The sequence below is a fragment of the Eriocheir sinensis genome, unplaced genomic scaffold (assembly GCF_024679095.1).
Source record: "Eriocheir sinensis breed Jianghai 21 unplaced genomic scaffold, ASM2467909v1 Scaffold1031, whole genome shotgun sequence".
NCBI classification, from domain to species: Eukaryota; Metazoa; Arthropoda; class Malacostraca; order Decapoda; family Varunidae; genus Eriocheir; species Eriocheir sinensis.
Window position 1 is genome coordinate 70001 of NW_026110332.1, and position 18910 is coordinate 88910.

Here is an 18910-nt window from a genome sequence, read left to right on the forward strand (position 1 = left end):
CAGGGTGGATTGACTTCAGGCAAGAGATCTTTATGAGACAATGGCTGAGTTCCAGGGTCCTAGTCAGGTGGACTGTGCCCACCATTTAGGCCTTGCGGTGTAGGAGGAGTGTGAGACTCCTCACTCAAAAAGTCTCCTGGGAACCAGTTATCGGTGTGGAGCTCCTCGTCCCTCCTCTCTCATCGAAGGTACTCCCATCCCTAGTCTGCATAACAGCTGGTTCTTGTTTTCTTTCCTGAAAGAGATGTCTTCTCAGGGCTATTTGAGGTTGTACCTCCAGGCTTCTAGGTAAGTTTCTGAGGGTTATTCTTATACCAAGGAATATTTCAGCTTTTGGTCTCTCTGTTATGAAGGGCTTCTGATACTTCTAGAGTTGGTGGGAGAAACACCTGCGACAGGAAAGCACTGGCGAGGCCCTTGAAAGGCTCGGCAGAGTTGTTAGATGTTTCGAAAGTGGGGAACGAATTGTTGGTTCCTCTCCTTGCCAGCTCTGCCCGAGGACTACGCTGGCCCCAGCTCCATAAGACAAAACTTCGAGGACAATAGCGAAAAGCGCTGGCTATTGTGAAAGTTCTCTTCTCGTGATCAGAGGTGTCCAGGACAAGTTGATTGATCTGAGGCGTTTTCACATCTCTCTGGGGAGTGAACTCCTCTATGTTGAAGGCATCTAACAATGGTATCTAATTTCATGCACAATTTTTATACACATTCAATTTATGGTCACAATTTAAGTTATTTCGAAAGTGCTTAATATTGCCCAAACTGTTAACTCTAAGCTTAAATTTCAACAATGCCTTCGGGAACCTGGCGTGACGTCTGTCCTGGACGACGGTAGCCCAGTTCTTCCAGCTGAGTAAAACTTCACGCCTCTGCGTTCAAAGATTACATCTTCAGAAGGCTGCACTGAATGGAAAGTCAAGCATAATGATCTTGAAAAGAAATTCGTAGCCCTTTCTCAGGAATTTGTTTTAAGTAATGTGGCAGTGACTCCACTGATCGATGGTGGAGAGAGGCCCTCCACCGAGACTGTGCCTCTTCTCCAGACCCTCCTGCTTCACGGGAGGACGTGTTACCTGCCCCACAGGTTGACTCCAGCCTACCTCACAGGCTAACCCCAGCCTGCCTCACAGGCCAACCCCCAGCCTCCTGCCTACAGGCTACTCCCAACCTGCCTCAGCCAATCAGCCTACCTCACAGGCTAACCCCCAGCCTGCCTCACAGGATATCCACAGCCTGCCTCACAGGCTAACCCCCCAGCCTGCCCTCTTCACAGGCTAACCCCCAGCCTGCTTCACAGGCTAACTCCCAGCCTGCCTCACAGGACAACTTCCAGCCTGCCCCTGCATTCTAACGCTTTCTCTCTCTTCCTGCTTCACAGGTATGTCGGGTTCCAACCTGTAAGGAATGGAGCTCAAACCGAAGTAGGCAACCAAGGATTTACAGACCCCACTACCTTCTCAATAGGTTCCAGGTGCTGGCAGACACCATGGAGGATGAGTTCGAGAATCCGCTCAGTTGGGGACCCACGGTGCGTACAGCTGGTTGGAGTCTTCTCAGGTCGTTCATCAAACGGCCGCAGAAACGTTATTGCTATCCAGGTATTAGATTGGATGACATCACCGCAGCGTGCGATGATGTCACGAGAAATGCCGACTGAAACACCCTCTTGTCATTCACGCGGGGACGAATGACGTAAAGACAACCCTTTCTGAGGAACTGCGTGAGAAATACTGCCGCATGATCAAGCAGCAAACGTAAAACGGATGCCAGTAACATCATAATCTTCAGGAATCTCCTGAAGGTCGGTGCCGAATTCACTCTTTACAGTAAGGCCTTCAGCACAAACAACAGACTTCAGTCCTTGCTCACAAGAAAACGTCCGTTTGCTAATTTTAGAACAATTTGGTTACGCTTCAGACAAGAAAAAACGAGGCGAGAACACTAAATAGCCCACCGCGAGGGAGCACTAACCCGCAAAACCCTGATTCGAACTGCATTAAAGCCATATGTAAACGCTCGTAGCCTACGTAACAAATGAAGACTTAGAAGTCCTCGCAGCCAAATCATTATCACATCATCGGAGTCGCAGAATTCGATAGACACTTCAACAGAGATTTATTGCAGAATATTGATTACCGGGTTATACCATCTTTATTCATGAAAGAGAGAACAGACAGGGGTGGAGGCGTTATCTTTTATATCCACAACTATTCCATTCAGTATCCTGAAAACAGAGATATTATAACCAATGTAGATGACGGTCTTCATTGAGGATTAAAATAAATCTCATAAAATAGTAACTGGACTTATCTTCAGACCGGCCAAGGCAGACTCTGATGTCGACCACGCATTGGCGAATTATTATTAGAAACAAGTAGGCAGTTGCGAGGCAGTAATTGCGACTTAACTTGCCAGTGAAAAGATGGGGGTGAACCGTTGAACTGTCGGCGCCAGGGCTCGACCCACAAATTTACTAGGAAAGTGATTTGCATCAACACGTTCAAGAACCGACTCTGGGAAATAATATACTTGACCTTTTTAATCTTTTCAAATGGAAGCTGATCAGTTAACGAAGCAAATACAATCTTTTTTTTTCTAGCGATCACCGAACAATCACATTCAGCACCAATATGAAAGAAAGTGTGCACTCCTAGTAAAGAAAAGGTGCCTGATCAGAGAGCGAATTTCGAAAGACTCCGATCAATTGTAAATAATTTGACTGGATCTGATATCTCGGCGGAAACAGATATTGATAAATCTTGGGGACGCACCACAATATTGAACAATGCCATAAGCATAAAAATTCTATCGTAACAGACGTTCAGCTTTTAAGAAGAAACCCAAATGGTGGAATAACGAAATTAAAATAGCTCATCTCTTAAAAAAAACAGCATACATTAGATTCATATCAACCAGAGGAGGCTGACAACCAGAGCTGGACAGAATTCACCGCGAAACCAAGAAATTAATAAAACGAATCAAGAAAAATCTTGAAGAATATAGCGAAACAAGAATTCACCCCAAAGAATTTTTTGCTATGTAAATCAATAAAAGTCACCACTTGTAGATTTGACCGTTTGCTAATGAAAAAATGATAACCACACGAACGATGAAAAATGATGGCTACAACCCAAATTAAACTTTTTCGCATCCGTATTTCCCGACGAAGACTGTTTATCACCAACCACCGGAGGTTAGAAGGACCGAAAAGACAGTTAAGTGGCGCTCATCGGTGAAAGTGACATTTGCGCAATAACTAAAAGATTAGAGCAAGCAAAGCTCCTGGTCCAGACAAAATTACCCCTAGGGTCTTAAAAGAAATCAAACATCAAATTTGTAAACCGCTCATCATATCTGGGCTGAAATCTTAACAGCTGGAAAGTTCGTAGATTGGAACCTCTGCAACGTCACACCAATTTTCAAAAGGGACAAGTCTCATCCAGGAAACTATCGACCAATTAGCCTGGACATCGATTGAAGGATCAATCCATTTGGATTTTTTTCAATATATTTTGAGGCAGTTTGATGAACGCAGATCAGTAGATATCATATATCTGGATTTTTCAAAAGGCATTTACGATAAGGTCCCCCACCAACGATTGCTCTGCAAACTATTGGCGCACGGTATCTCTTCGGGTAACATTCACAATTGGCTGGCGGACTGGCTGTCTGAGCGGAAACAGAGAGTAGTTCTAAACGGTGTTACATCTAACCGGTTTCGATGTCGAAGCGGCGTACCAAGGATCAGTGTTTGGCCCCATGCTCTTCTTAATTTATGTTAATGATATCGATGATGGGCTCACTTGCAAAGCATCAATGTAATTTGCTGATAACACAAACATTGCTAGTAAAAGCAACTGCGACAACCTTCCGACGAAGAAGCTTGGCTACAATCAGATCTAGATCGATTCTGCACGTTGGGCCAATCAATGGCAAAAATGAAATTTAACGTTGACAAAATGTAAAGTGCTTGCACATCGGAAAATAGCAATCGCGTTCGGTACGTAATAAAATGGCCAACAACTTTCTGCAGTAAGTAAAGAAAAGTGATTTTGGAATCACTATAAAGGTTACGAAGCCCGGTCAGCATTGTTCAGAGGTAGTTAAACTGCAAACAAATTGGTTGGTTTATCGGACTAGTCTTTAATAATAAATCGGAAAAGTAATACAAAAACTTGTATAATTCGTTGGTTCGACCCGTTCCAGGAGTGCTGTGTACTGTAATGTGTATATTATAATACATGCGGTTATGTATGTATGATTGTAATGCGTGGCGAACATTCCGGTCGGTGTCGGCACAACAGGATGTTCAACAATGACGTCGTGCTTTTGGCCGTGGGAAGCTGTGGGGATGAACTGACACTCAGGATCAGCAAATGATGACTTCATCAGCCGTCATCAACAACGGAACCCACAATTCTTCCGGACTTCCAGAACTACAAGCTAAATAAAAACGGGCGAACAACGCGGAGAAGAGAGAGAATATCGTGACGGTAAGGTATGAGGTGTTTCTGCCGCCTCAGTGCCCCTGCAAGTGGTGTGGTTGTCTTCTGATTTTCGTGCGTTCCTGCCTGCAACTGTAAACCTTGTATACAATCTGTTATTATAGCAAAACACATTTATATTTCTGTATTAACCTGAGAGAGAGAACTAAAGAGAATTAAAGTGAGCTGCTAAAGTGAACTTATAATGTATACCGCTCGGCCACACATCACTTAACTAAAAGGCTATTAAAGGTCTCTAAATCCACTTCAATCAATAACTGGAGAATCGGAGGCAACTTTACACCGGACCTGACGAGATAACAGTTCGCGCCTTAAAAATTATTAAATATTAACATAACACAAACACTTAAAGTTGGTAACAAGAAAGTTGATAACAGTACAGTTTTGTCTCCTATTACAGAAAAGACAGAAAGTTAGAACGTTCAACGAAGAGTAACAAAGATGATTCCTAGGTTGAGAAATTCTATCATAGAACAAAGGCTAAAGAAGTACATTTATTCAGTCTATCAAAACGAAGAATGCGGGGAGGCGATCAATAGTGTTTAAAATGTTTAAAGCTGATTCAGGATACACGTGCGGAAGATTACTTAAAATTGATCGATCAAATAGAACAAAAAGAAATCACAATTTGAAGATAAGGGTAAAAAGATTCGTCGTAATGAAGTTAAACTTATTCTTCAATCGAGTTGTTAATGCTTGAACTTCACCTTAGATGTCGTTGATAGTACAACAGTTACGGCCTTCAAGAATAGATTAGGACAAGTATTTTTGAATCCAACCAGCAAATTCAAGATATTACTCATTACGTAATAACGTTAAGTTCTTTCAATGGTGTCCTTCTCTCTGCTTTATCGCCTGGTTAGTGGTAGCAGTAATGGTAGTTCTTCTTTCCTGCATACAAATTCCATGCAGTTTTCCATGCTGCATGGTTCTTTTTTTCTTTCCTGCCAGCTTAGGCTGGAGGGATGGGGTGGTGGGAGGAGCCACCATGTTGTCCTTCTTCATCTTCCACCTTTGATTAGATAGTTAGTGTAGCTTTGTCACAAACAGCTCTTTCGTAAGGACCAGCAGTCTGTTGTTTGTTCTTTTCTTGTGTTTCTTTTGTATTCCGTGTTGCTTTAATCACAACTAATGTGTGTTGGAAACATTACAGCTAATAACATTCTCACATCTCTGCACACAAATCTGAGTTCAATATTTAACTGTTACACCAGTAGGCTAAGTATATCTTAAAAAAAAAGGTATGTAAAAAGGCTGACATTTTGAATGCATATTTAAACTCTTTATTACGTTTCTATGGGTGTAGTACCGTTAAGTGATTAGTCGAGTGATTTGCATATGGGTTCATGTCTTGATAGCATAGGCTCAATTTTGCCATTTCATTATCGGCAAATTGATAGTAACAGTAGTGTCCACAGATACCTGCCTCTTTTCTTGTTTATCCTGTTCCACTCTAAAACCATGACTGGCCAATCTTGAAGAGGAAGCCATAACCCTGAAGTGTCATCATCAAACCTTTGTCCATTTCTTCTGATGTGATCCTTTTTTCCGCCTATAGCGCCGGTAGGTTTTTCTTTTCAGGGCCTGGCGGTCGGCCCAGGCCCGTCATGGTGCAGGCAATTTTTTTTATAGGCGCTTACTTATTGGCTGCCAATGCTGCCCCTGAGCTCATTCTCATCCACTTTGGATGGTTTAGCAGGATTTTAGGGTATGACTAACATCTGAGAAACAGAATTTTTAGATTTTAGCGGGGCAACACATTGACAAATGTTTGAGCATGGACTGAACGTCAAAGCATATATATGAAAATTGGTGCTTGCAGATCTGACATTACATCTGCTGGCAGTTCCAACTGTATCCTCTCACCCCTGAAAATATTACCTTGTCAGGCACTTAAGTGAAGCCTTCCATCGAAGCTGGCGTGGTAGACATAATGTCAATGCTTAGGGATTCACTGTCCTTATAGCATTGAAAAATAATGCAATTACTGCACATATTTTATTATTTAGAATTGTGATTAATTGGTGATTAAATACTTTTTGCATGTATTTTCAGACACGAAAAGTGAAAATGTTGCACTACAACAGTCTGTCGTTTGCGCTGGAGTGTAAGGCAGCTCAAAGCCCAGGCTGTTACAACCCTGGGCATTTTTGCCCAGAGCCAACAATTTTCAGATCCAATAGGTGGACTTTTTCTAAGGTCAGGTTCAACATGCTGCAAGACGCCGAAGATCTAAGCTTTAGTAGGAGATATGGGTTACAAGAGGTTTGTTCTGCCGTATACTATCAAAGTCCGTAAATACTACGATTTCTGTCATTGTATTTCACTCTGACTTCAGTTCTCAACACTTCACTCATGACTCAGGGGTGTTTTCAGTAAATGTTGGCTGGAGCAACAGACTTGACAGCCCTCAGCAAAGAGCAGGCTTTGTCAAAAGAAGAGAAACTTTAGGGATTTTCCATTATTTAGTATTACTCTTGTTACGCCAAGATTTTTTCTCCATATACTTATGCTAAATATTGCGTACACAGCTGATTCTGCCTGTTATAACTGATCTGTTCAATTAAGAAAGCTTTTGGGTGTCTGCCACTTTCCAGTTGTTGTAATGCAAGGAATCATTTATCTCCTGCCAGATACTCACATGTTGGTTTTTGCCTGCATAAATTGATCTTGCCTGAAGTTAATGTTTTTTAGGTGTTCGCCACTTTCCAGTTGTAATGTGCAAGGAATCCCCTGCCAGATATCAGTATGTAATGCACCACTGTTGTTTTGTTTGTTATAAGTCAGATCTTTGTTCAGCTCAAGCTTTGAATATTCAAGCAATGTTTATTTTCCAGGTGTACGTTGGTACATTTGGTTCTCTGTCCTACCCAACAGGTATTGAAATGATTGTGATTTTGCCTGTACATTAATCTTGTTCAGGTAATAATAAGCTTTTGGTGTCTGCCTACCTATTATGGCTGCAGTGACACCGTTGGCTTGGTTTCATGGATGTGAAATAGCATGTAATTTCATCACACTATGTCTATCATCACAAGGTCTGGCATCATTAATGTGGCTTCTATAATCTTGTTTGTATTACAGCATGCAATGTTTTTTCTGCTTTATATACATAAGCATATCACATACAGGTTGATTTTTTTTTATCAAAATGTAATGGCAAAGATATGCTTGACTAATGCCCTCATAAAACCTTGGTGGAAAATAATGCTTTTTTATGAGGTTGAGGGGGACAGAGTGGTTTGTTTGGCTGGACAGTCTAAGGAGTTTCAGTATCAAATGATTTTATTACATCTGAACTTTTAATGCAGGTTTCTGCAATAAATGCAAATATGTTTGGTTGATGTGTAGCCTATGGAATACATATTGTGGTCTTGGAAAGGTCTGACTTCCGAAAATCCTGGTAAATTTCACAGCACAGAAAAATATAAAATAAAATAACTGAAAATTGAGTTACTGACTCACAGCCCTTCTAGTCCCGACATTTATTTAAATATCCGACCAGTCACATTCTCATAGGGTAAGCAAAAGCCAGATAAACCTGCTCTTAAGTTTATTGAAAACAACAAAGAGACTCTGCTGGAAATTAAGAATACCACTACCACCTGCTAATACAGCAACCTAGTAGCTTATCCTAAAAAACATCCCAGCGAATGGTTACTTTAGCTGTAGTGGTGGAGAAGAGGGAAGCCACCCTGATCTTCCGTGGTCCCGCCTGAGTCCTTCTGTCCTTCTTCTCTCTGTTCCTCATCAACGCGCCATGCCCTCCTTACCTCCCCAACGGCCTCGGCTCGAGTACACAATTTGGAATTGTGGACACTCAGCGCAGGAAAACCCACGATGGAGAAAGGTGGCGCGGGGAGGCGGGGGACGTCTACCCGCGCCGAGTCTGGGCAGAAGATGACTTCTGAAGATGTGCGTGGTCCCACAATGCTCAGGCGCGCCGGTCGCACAAGATGCCAGCTTCTCGCCATACTGGACACTCCGCGCTTAAAACGCCCTAACGGGCTATGGATCGTTATTTATTAATAACCTAACACATGCACTTGGTCACAGTGGGTCATGCATCCCACACATAGCCCTTCATTTACAGCAAAACTTTTATCTTCAGAGAAAGTTTTAAAATGAATACGCGTCAACACTGATAACATGCCCTACACCTGCACCTGCCAGATTTATCATGTTCCTGACAGTACTTTCACACTTTTCACACACCCTCTCACACTGTGGTGTATGTCAGTTAACTTCTGCTCAGGTAATTGACGGTTCGCCTGGGTGAGCGAAAAAACTCAACATTTACGTTATCACTCTCAAACCATAGAAACTCTACAGCGAGGCGCCAGTACCTTTTAAAGCGGGCTTTACGAACTTTTGCCACATCGACTACTATTATGTAAGTGGTGTTATGTACTATAGTGTAGGTGGGACAGATGTGGAGAAGTGGTAGGTAGGTGTAAAATGGTGTAACGTATCAGGCAAATTCTGGCTAACTGCCTAATTTTTCACATTATCACACCATGCACCATACCATGCGATTCTTTAAATTCTTATGATGCCGCAAAACTCTCCCACATCTATTTGGCCTGAGGCTGAGAGTAGTGAGCTTGGCTGATCGCAATTCAAGGGTATGACGTGCCTGAACCCATCTAATCTTTGAACACTTTCGTCACTTGAATTCCTCGGACTCATCTGAATCTTAAGGTCCCAAGATCATAAGAACATAGGGAAACTGCAAGAGGCTGGGTGGCCCACAGTGGTTAAGTCTAGTAACTCTCACTACTCATGATGGGTGAGGTAGCTCAGGGGTTACAGGAGGCTGATCCTCGTTATACCGGCGGTACTAGGCACGACCAGCAATTCTGTCACCTTACTGCACCTACACCTAACTGCTACTAGTGAATATAAAAGTCTCCGAGCCAATTTGCATTTGTCCATTTTGATCAATCTTAATCTGCCACCAGACGCTCTTGTAGCAACGATGCCAATAGTTCACTCTCTGGGGTTAACTTTCCTCCCAACGTCACGCTATGTAATTGACTCTGTCTGGTTCAGAAGTTACTGAGAGGAGTTTCGCCGTCTCATCATCTTGTATTACTACTGCTGCCCTTCCCAGCCATCTACGGTCTGGAGGTTGAGAATAGTGAGCTTAATTCAATCCCAGACACCTACCTTCTCCTCATCATACTACTTTCTCGCAAACAACCAGGCCATTTTGCCGGTAGTATTGTTTCAGCATGTTGATGTGGAACCGTTTTGGGTGTTTATCAACCAGGAGAATATAATTAAGGTCATTAACCTTCTCCTGAACCTCGTAAGGCCCCTTCCACTGAGCTAACAGCTTGTTGCTCGCTGCGGTGAGCAAAACTAGGCACTGTTCTTCTACACTGAGCTTACGCAACTTTGCCATCCGCTGATAGTAACTTTTCTGCACTTCTTTTGCTTTGAGTAACTCCTCCTTAGCAATGTTACAGGTCTCTCTCAGCCTGTCACCTAAATCTAACACGTACTGGTACGTGGTCTTGACGTCCGGGTCCGGAACATTGTCATCCCACAGCTCTCTCAGTAACTGTAGCGGACCCTTGACAGACCTTCCATACATTAGCTCAAACGGGGAAAACCTTGTGGAGCTCTGTGGGGCTTCTCTGTACGCGAACAACAAAGAAGCCAGGTCCCTAGGCCATTCCTTGGGTTGTTCGGCAGCCATGCGTTTAAGCATTTTCTTAAGTGTGCCGTTAAAACGTTCACACAGTCCATTCCCCATGGGATGGTAGGGCGTGGTACGTAACCCTTTGCACGCTAGCAGACGGAGTACTTCCTCCATCATCCCTGAGGTGAACTGAGTACCTCGATCACTCAGTATTTGTTTGGGTATACCTACTCGGCAAAATATGGTCATGAGAGCTTCAGCCACAGTTTGCGTCTCAATATTCTTTAGCGGCACTGCTTCTGCCCAACGCGTGGCAAAATCTACAAGCGTAAGAATATACCGGGAGCCATCGCTGGCTCGGGGCTCTATTGGCCCCACCAAATCTACCGCTACTCTTTCAAAGGGAGAGTCAATGATGGGCAGTGGCTGTAAGGGAGCAGGCTTTACCCTTCCCCTATCTATAGTCTTTTGACATACATCGCACGACCTCACAAATCTAGCTACCTCCTGGCCTATCCCTGGCCAGTAAAAATGTGCTTGTACGCGAGCGAGTGTCTTGGCTCTTCCCATGTGACCGCCTAGAGCAGTGCTATGACCTAACTTGAGAACAGCCTCTCTGTATCTCGCAGGCACAACTAACTGCAATTTCTTTTCACCCGAGGGAGAGATAATCTGCCTATATATCAAGCCACGCTGCTTGATAAAACTGACGCGGTTGTCGTTCAGCTGAATGACACTGTTTTCCTGCAAACGTTTGCGTACGCCGTGCAGGGTGTCGTCTCTCTCCACCTCCTTCCTTACGTCCTCGCTGTTAGTTAGATCTCCAGGAGATGTAACCATGAGAGGCCTAACAGTAGTCTTACGCTTAGCAGCGGCTCGTGTCACTACGGCTGCACCAATCTGAGGCTCACCTTCTCCTTGTACCCTTTCACTTTCCCAAAAATCCTCTGGATCCAACACCGCGTTAGGTGTTTGAGTGACTGCATTTTTACTCACCCCGTTAGTAGCTCCGAGAACGTTGCCAATCACTAAATCATAGAGCGGTGTTTCGAGTGTCACCGCCATGATCCAGCCTGTGTAATAGGGTGATGACTTTTATCTTGACTTCAGGAGCTATCACTGGCGCGCTTTTCAACAGCCATATTATTTTTCCGTTCGCCTGTGAATTCATGGCTCCTAGCTACAGGGTCGGATCCAGAAAATCAATTTTGGGGGGCCCGATTGTAAAATTTCATAAGTTAGCGACAGCCTCAAAAGAGTAAAGACCAATGGATAGTGATGGCGGTTCTTTGCTTAAAATCCGCAGCTCTCGAGCAATCAACGTATATGTGACAAATGATTTTTTCTTGTATATATATGTATATATATATATATATATATATATATATATATATATATATATATATATATCTATATATATATATATATATATATATATATATATATATATATATATATATATATATATATATATATATATATATATATATATATATATATATATATATATATATATATATATATATATATATATATATATATATATATATATATATGAAGTGCAATCAATATTTAAGCTGGCAAGCAATAACAAGAAACAATTCAAATTGTACATCCGACCAGTAAAAAGGCAGATTTGAACAGGTAGAAATCATCACCATACGAGCATTCGAAGAAAACTAAACGTTTATTTCGATATGTAAGCAGCAATGGTGATCATAATACAGGTCATATATATATTACAAACCTAACCTTTACAAAAAAGAGTTAATATGTTAAATTAGACACAGCTGAAGATAAAAAGGAATTCTTATAGGGCTTCTTTTACATGGGATTGAGGTAACACATTTGCAAAGATTGGCTGATCTAAAGAAATATATTTACAAATTCCCAAGTATTCAACAAGTGCCTCGCTAAGCAAAGAATAGTCGGCGGTTATTTTCCCCGAATTTGCTCATCACTCTCTCGACTGAAATTGGGATATCATATTGGACACAGAGGAAGGCAAGTCCGTTCAGGCGCTCTTGGCCGACGGTACTCCTCTTTCGGATTTTAAACTTCTCTCTGTTCCTTTATCTCCAGTTTCCTCTCCGGCCGTTCTAAAGTTTTTCAATGTTTTTGCCATTAAAACCCCTCAGCGACGCAAAAGTTTTTCTCGGGTGAGATCCCCCATAACACAAAAGTCATCGAAAAATACACTTCGGAAATGAGAAAAGGTCATTAAGGATGTTTTATAGAAAACTTTCTGGCGCACCCTGCTATGAAATCCGTTTCTTACTAGGTTGTCTCATTTGGCTGGAATTCCATGATTCCCAAAAAAATCCAACTTTTTACTTTTGCGACGTAGAGGGAAATTAATTAAAGAAAAGTTGCTCATTTTATCACAATCGAGTGTGAAAAGTATAGGTTATTCTCTTTGACCTGGAAATTTATTGCCTACAGAGAGCCAAAGTTCTTGTGAAACTCGAAAATAATTTTTGTAGTTTTCATTCTGGAATGAATTTCATTGAATAAAAATTATAGAAAATCATCCGTATAACTAAACTGTGAAATCAGATTATGATCTGGACAGACTGTTTGGCTGGAATTCCATGATTCCCCCCCCAAAAATAACTTTTTACTAGTGCAACATACAGGAAAATGTATTTAAGAAAAGTTTCTCATTATATCACGATAGAGTCTGAAAAATATAGTTTATAATCTTTGACCAGGAAATTTACTGCCTACAGAGAGCCAAATTTGCAGTGAAACTCGAATTTTTTTTTTTTTTTTTTCATTCTGGAATGAATTTCGTTGGAGAAAACTTGTAGAAAATCGTCCGTATAACTCAACTGACCGTTTGGCTGGAATTCCATGATTCCCCAAAAGTTCCAACTTTTTACTGGTGCGACGTATAGGAAAATTTATTGAAAAAAAGTTGCTCATTTTATCGCGATGGAGTCTGAAAAATATAGTTTATAATTTTTGACCTGGAAATGTATAGAGATCCAAAGTTGCAGTGAAACAAAAAAAAAAATTGTAGTTTTTCATTCTGGAATGAATCTCGTTGAATAAAAGTTGTAGAATATCATCCGTATAACTCAACTGTGAAATCAGATTATGACTTTTACCGACTGTTTGGCTAGAATTCCATGATTCCCAAAAAATTCCAAGCTTTTACTGGTCCGACGTACAGGAAAATTTATTGTAGTAATGTTGCTCATTATATCACGATGGAGTCTGTAAAACATATTTTACAATCTTTGACCAGGAAATTTACTCCCTACAGAGAGACAGTTACAGTGAAACTCGAAAAATAATCTGGGTAATTTTTTTTCATTCTGGAATAAATTCCATTGAATAAAAGTTATAGAGAAACATTCGTACAACTCAACTGTGAAATCAGATTATCATTTGGACTGATCGTTTCCCTGGAATTCCATAATTCCCCCCAAATTTCAACTTTTTACTGGTGCGACATATAGGAAAATTTATTGAGGAAAAGTTGCTCATTTTATCGCGATGGAGTCTGAGAAATATACTTTATAATCTTTGACCTGGATATTTCCTGCCTACAAAGATTTTTTTTTTTTTTTTTTTTTAGTTTTTCATTCCGAAATGAAGCTCATTGAATAAAAGTTATGCGGATATATTATTTTTTGTGGCGTCAGGAAGGTTTTTCGTCGCGGCGCGTGAAATGAGTCAGATTCGGCGAATGTTCGTCGCGACTTCTGGTCGAGCTCGAGCGAAAACTACTGAAGCTAGGAAGGCGTGCTTGGTGGCAAATGAAAGCTCTTTTAATACAGATTAATAATCAAAAAATTGGAAGGCATTAAATAAATAAATAAATAAGTTATAGGCAAAGAACTAGTACGTGTCCAAATCGCGGCAAAAGGGCCGAAAAACAGGCTATTGTGTGTCGGCTCGACGACGAACTTGAAATCGAGCTATCAAAGAATCCTTTGAGTTGGTCAAACTACATTGCCAAGAGGGGCTACATGCCAAATTACAGCCTTCTAGAGGCAATAGCAAGGCCACACTAGACAAAAACGGCAAAGTGTCTGGAGTTCGTCAAAATCGCTCTCGACAGGGTTTACGTTTCGAGCTCTAGCGACGAAACTACTGGGAGTAGGGAAATGTTATGCACATACTGGAAAGCACAATGATAGGGCTAAATTATTTGTTAAATAAGTGTTTTGAAATTCTCAAATAATGAGTGGGTGTCAAGGTTGGGAACTCAAAAATAGTGGGGAGGTTTTCAAAGTCGTTTCTTGCGAATTTATTCGATTTTTTACTTTTTCGAGTCGGTTTTTGAGCCCAGTCGCTAATTAGAGGCGTTCTTCAATAATTTTTTGACACAGATGCGGTATTATGATAAATTAAATTATAAAACTTCTGTTGCACAGCAGCCTGAATATATGTCCTGTTATTCGTTGTTTTTTGGTCTACAAAAAATTCTGTACTATCAATTTTAAGCACTTGATACACTAAAGCAATTAATAAATCACGACCACAGACTTTACTTGTTCATTATGTATTTATACCTTGGAGATAGATATATACGACTTGGCATTCCAAACCAAAACAAACCTTCATTTTCTTCTTCTTCTTTTGATCTGTATCGTTTTTCATCGGCTCATTACCATCACCTCTTCTGGTACTAAGGGCCGTTTTCACAGTCACTTTGTTTGTTTTGATCGGTACCAATGGCGGCGATCGACGCTGTAGTTTTCCACGTAAAACTGGCCGATGGGGTAGTGGCGGCTATAGAGGAAGCGAGAGGTGTTGAGGGTGTGTAGCAAGGTGCGGTCCTAGGCTAACCTCGCAGCCGCAACTACCCCATCGGCCAGTTTTGCGTGGAAATACTATAGCGGCGATCGCCGCCATTGGTAACGATCAAAACAAACAAAGTGACTGTAAAACCCTCTCTGGCTCTCGTAGTGCTACATTCTACAATTAGGTGTTCCACTGTTTCTTTCTCCCCAGTGTCCTAGACAGCTACAGCCCTTTGTGTTGGTAAGTCTTGGTAAGAGTGAGTTCGGCCCCTCAGCGGCTCCTTTCGGTACTGTGCGGGTTTCGGCCTTTTAAAGATCTCTTTACCACGAGTTCTACTAACTAGATTCTGTTCGGTACTTTCCAGACTAAACATTAGTCTTCGTGGAATCTATTAGAAAAATGGTTCAAACTATACATGCGGCAGGAGATTAGAAAAAAATGCGAGAATGGTGTAAGTTTAGGTGCGAGTATTTACTATTTAGCTTGTAATAACTGAACGATAGAGTGTTTCTCACCACTTCACCTGAAAAATGTTAGCATAAACACTTGGGATCAATGTCTTGTAGACTATAGGCACAGTACATCATGATTTATCACGTGAGAGATTTTAAAGTGTGCGAGTCCTCATAACTTCAACAGGAGTTGACTCGGTTTTAGTTAAAGTAGCTAGCGATCATTGGCAATTTTGGGGGGCCAGAACTCCTCTAATTAATAAATATAGCTTTCTTATTTTGCCGTCCATTGATAGCAAAAACTTTACTGTAGCCTCAGAAATAAGGGAGTTATGGCGATTCGCACCAAAGCGGTTGATTTTCCAAAATTCGCGGCTTAATGACAAGGGCGCCGCAAAATCAAAAGAGTAAGCCGTCCATTACTTTAGATGTCACTGGTATATTTCATGGTGGCAAAACTTAAATTACTAGTTTCATTTTCACTAGTGACACGAATTTGTGACTGATTTTCACAATAGAATTTCACTCTAATAAGTGAATCAGACTCCACAGAAATATTACCAGTGTGTGTATGAACGAATACAAAGATAAGCAGGTATTTTGATTTAACTCTAGGATGTCTCGTGGATCATTAATAAATAAAAACAAAATATCTGGATAGGCTACTCTTTAGCCCGTTACCTTCAATGGCCCCACAAAAAACAGTCCCTCCGCCAAGTTTGTACCCCACATTTGGTGATGTTAGGTGCGCCTATTTTAGCAGAGCTGCTGAGAAGCCCTGCTAAGGCCCCTTTTAAACGGGGCCACTTAGCAGCGCCTCTCAGCAGCGCTGCTAAAAGTGAGTCGGGTGTAAGCAGCGCTACATATACATTCGCGCTGCTAAAAAAAAAAAGTCTACGTGTGAAAGCTCCTATTGAATGCCATGTATCGTGACGAGCAGCGCTACTTTTGTGGTCGTCATGCACCGGCGGCGAAGCCAACCACTCAAATCCGTCTGCAGCGCCACCTTTTGTGGTCGTGGCTGCGTGTGAAAGCCTCCATTCATCTCTTGGAGGAAGAATACAAGGAGAGGGCATGACGTCGCAGAAATGAAGCAGCCCTGGCCTTGGCTTTGCTCCGCCCCCTCCCTCAATTGGGTCCTTCACTGAGCTGGACCTGCCATCTGGTGGCCCTGCTGGAGCCTCTGCCAGAGCCAAGCCTGCGGACAGCTGGGGTCCAGCGAGCCTTAATTCACATTTTTCTGTACCAAACTAGCAAAACACCAGAGTTGTAATGGCCACTATCATGTTTACACCAAAATATCTGAGTGCTGTACAGTATTCATGTCGCGGTAATGAATAATGAATAAATAAGAGATAAGAAGAGATAAGAATAAATAAGAGCATCCATCAATATATCCTACAACACTCCATCCCGTGGTTAATAGGAATACATCAGTGCGGCCTCTTGGGCAAATATTTCCGTCATGCAAGAAAAGAGAAACCAAACAAGTCTGGCATGGTGTCATGCTCTCAAAATTTTATAGCAGTGGTGGAAGGAAGTGTTGAAAATTTTGCCACTCAACATTCCTCCGGTTGGCACGCCGCTGCCTCAACACGATGCCTTCCTCTGTCCCTCCAATCAGAGCGCGGGAGGTTGTCTACACTGCTGCCAAACATATCGTGCACTGCCGGCAGCAAGTGTTATACTTATTTCATATTTCTAATTTAGATTATAATACATACATCTTTAGCATCTTATACTATTACATTCACTCTATAGAACTTAAAGGAACAACATAGAGCATATGACGATTGTTTATGTGAGAAAAAATGCATTTAAATTTCATATATCTTGCATTTCCACGTTTCTTAAATACTACTAGTAAGTCAAGTGTCTATACCGTAGCTATGAGAAAAATATGTGATTTCTAAATAATAGCAAAAAAATAGTAAGAAAAATTATTCGGACGTAAACCGCTTGCATATTTATTTTGGTACTTCCACCAGGACCACCAGATTGCAGGTACAGTTCAGTGAAGGAACCAATTCCACCCATAACATTGCCCGGCTGGCCGGACGCGCGACACCCACACACCGCAGCATTTTACCTTCATGCCGGCTTGCTCTGCTTTTGAGTAATGCCACGGAAATCATCCCCCCCCCCCCCTCCTGTTGCCTCACTCCCCCTATTGAGGGTAGGCGGTGGCCGAAGTGATAGCATACTGGACCCACATTCGCCGCGTGATGGACGACGCGGGTTCGAATCCTCACGCTACCACTCGGATTTTTCGGTCACCGCCGAGTGGCTTAAAACTACCCACATGCTGTCCTGAAGACCACCCATCAACCCAGACTCTATAGGAAGCCGTCCAAGCGAATCAAGTACGAGTTCCGGGGGGCAGCATGAGCCAATGCAAGATGGCGCCACTATAAACACTCGCCTGCGCCAGAACGGGCTGGGCTGACCATCAGGCCCCACCTGGAAGAAGCCTTGGGCCGACCATCAGGCCCCACCGGGAAGATGCCTACCGGCGCAATAGGCAACAACGTAAAAAAAAAAAAAAAAAAAAAAAAAAAATTCTCCCGTTTTCCAGTACATCCTGTCTAGATAAGTGTCCGTTTGCCTCTGTTCTGGCGACGTCTTAAGTAACCTCAGTTTTAATTCTTACTAAATTTTGCTCACCAAAATACTTAGTTTCTGTGATTTGTTTGCCTCCCTACCTCCCAGCTTTGTTCCCAACCCAATTTCTCCCAAGAGAGATAATTTAACACTTACCTCCCTCCCCATAAATCACGCATTGAGACAGCTATAGTATAGTCCCTTTATAGATAGAGTCCCGACAATCTAAGATTTAGACGCCATTATTGGTCCTGTTGTCACCACGAGAGCGTGTGATAGCGTTTGAAAAGCACGGCGAAAACAGGCACAATAATGGCGTCCAAATCTTTGGTAGTCGGGACTCTATAAGGGACTCTACAGATCACGACCCAAAAACAGGTTACGCTAAATGGAAGACGCTATTAGCGTTTAAACAACACACGCGTCTACAGGCCCGGATTAAGCTTGCATTGGGCCCTACGCCACCCACAGTTTTGCCCCCCCCCCATTGAATAAATTAGGCAAGATCTGGACAATTTCATATTTTATTGATATATCAGAATGAATTAATGATACAATATATTTAATACAGATTGTCATCATCTTTATTTTCTTGATATTCTGTATTAGCAGCATACATACCATACTTATGTACATAGGTAACTATAGCAGCTACACCAATGCCCGTTTTCTTGATTTCTCTTGTGAAAACCGTTCAATTATGGTTTCAAATGTCATTGAGGAGGTGACAAAATTTTAATTTGACATAACAGACAAAGCATTCAGTCGTTTTTTAGTCATTGTTGAACGAAATCTTTTTTTGATATAAGACAGTTTGGAAAATGAACATTCACCTTTGCAGACTGTGACAGGTAATGTTAAGAACAGTTGCAGAGCAGTTGACACATTAGCAAATGTTGACTCTACAATGAATTCTTCCATAAGTATTTTAAGAGGACATGAGGATAATG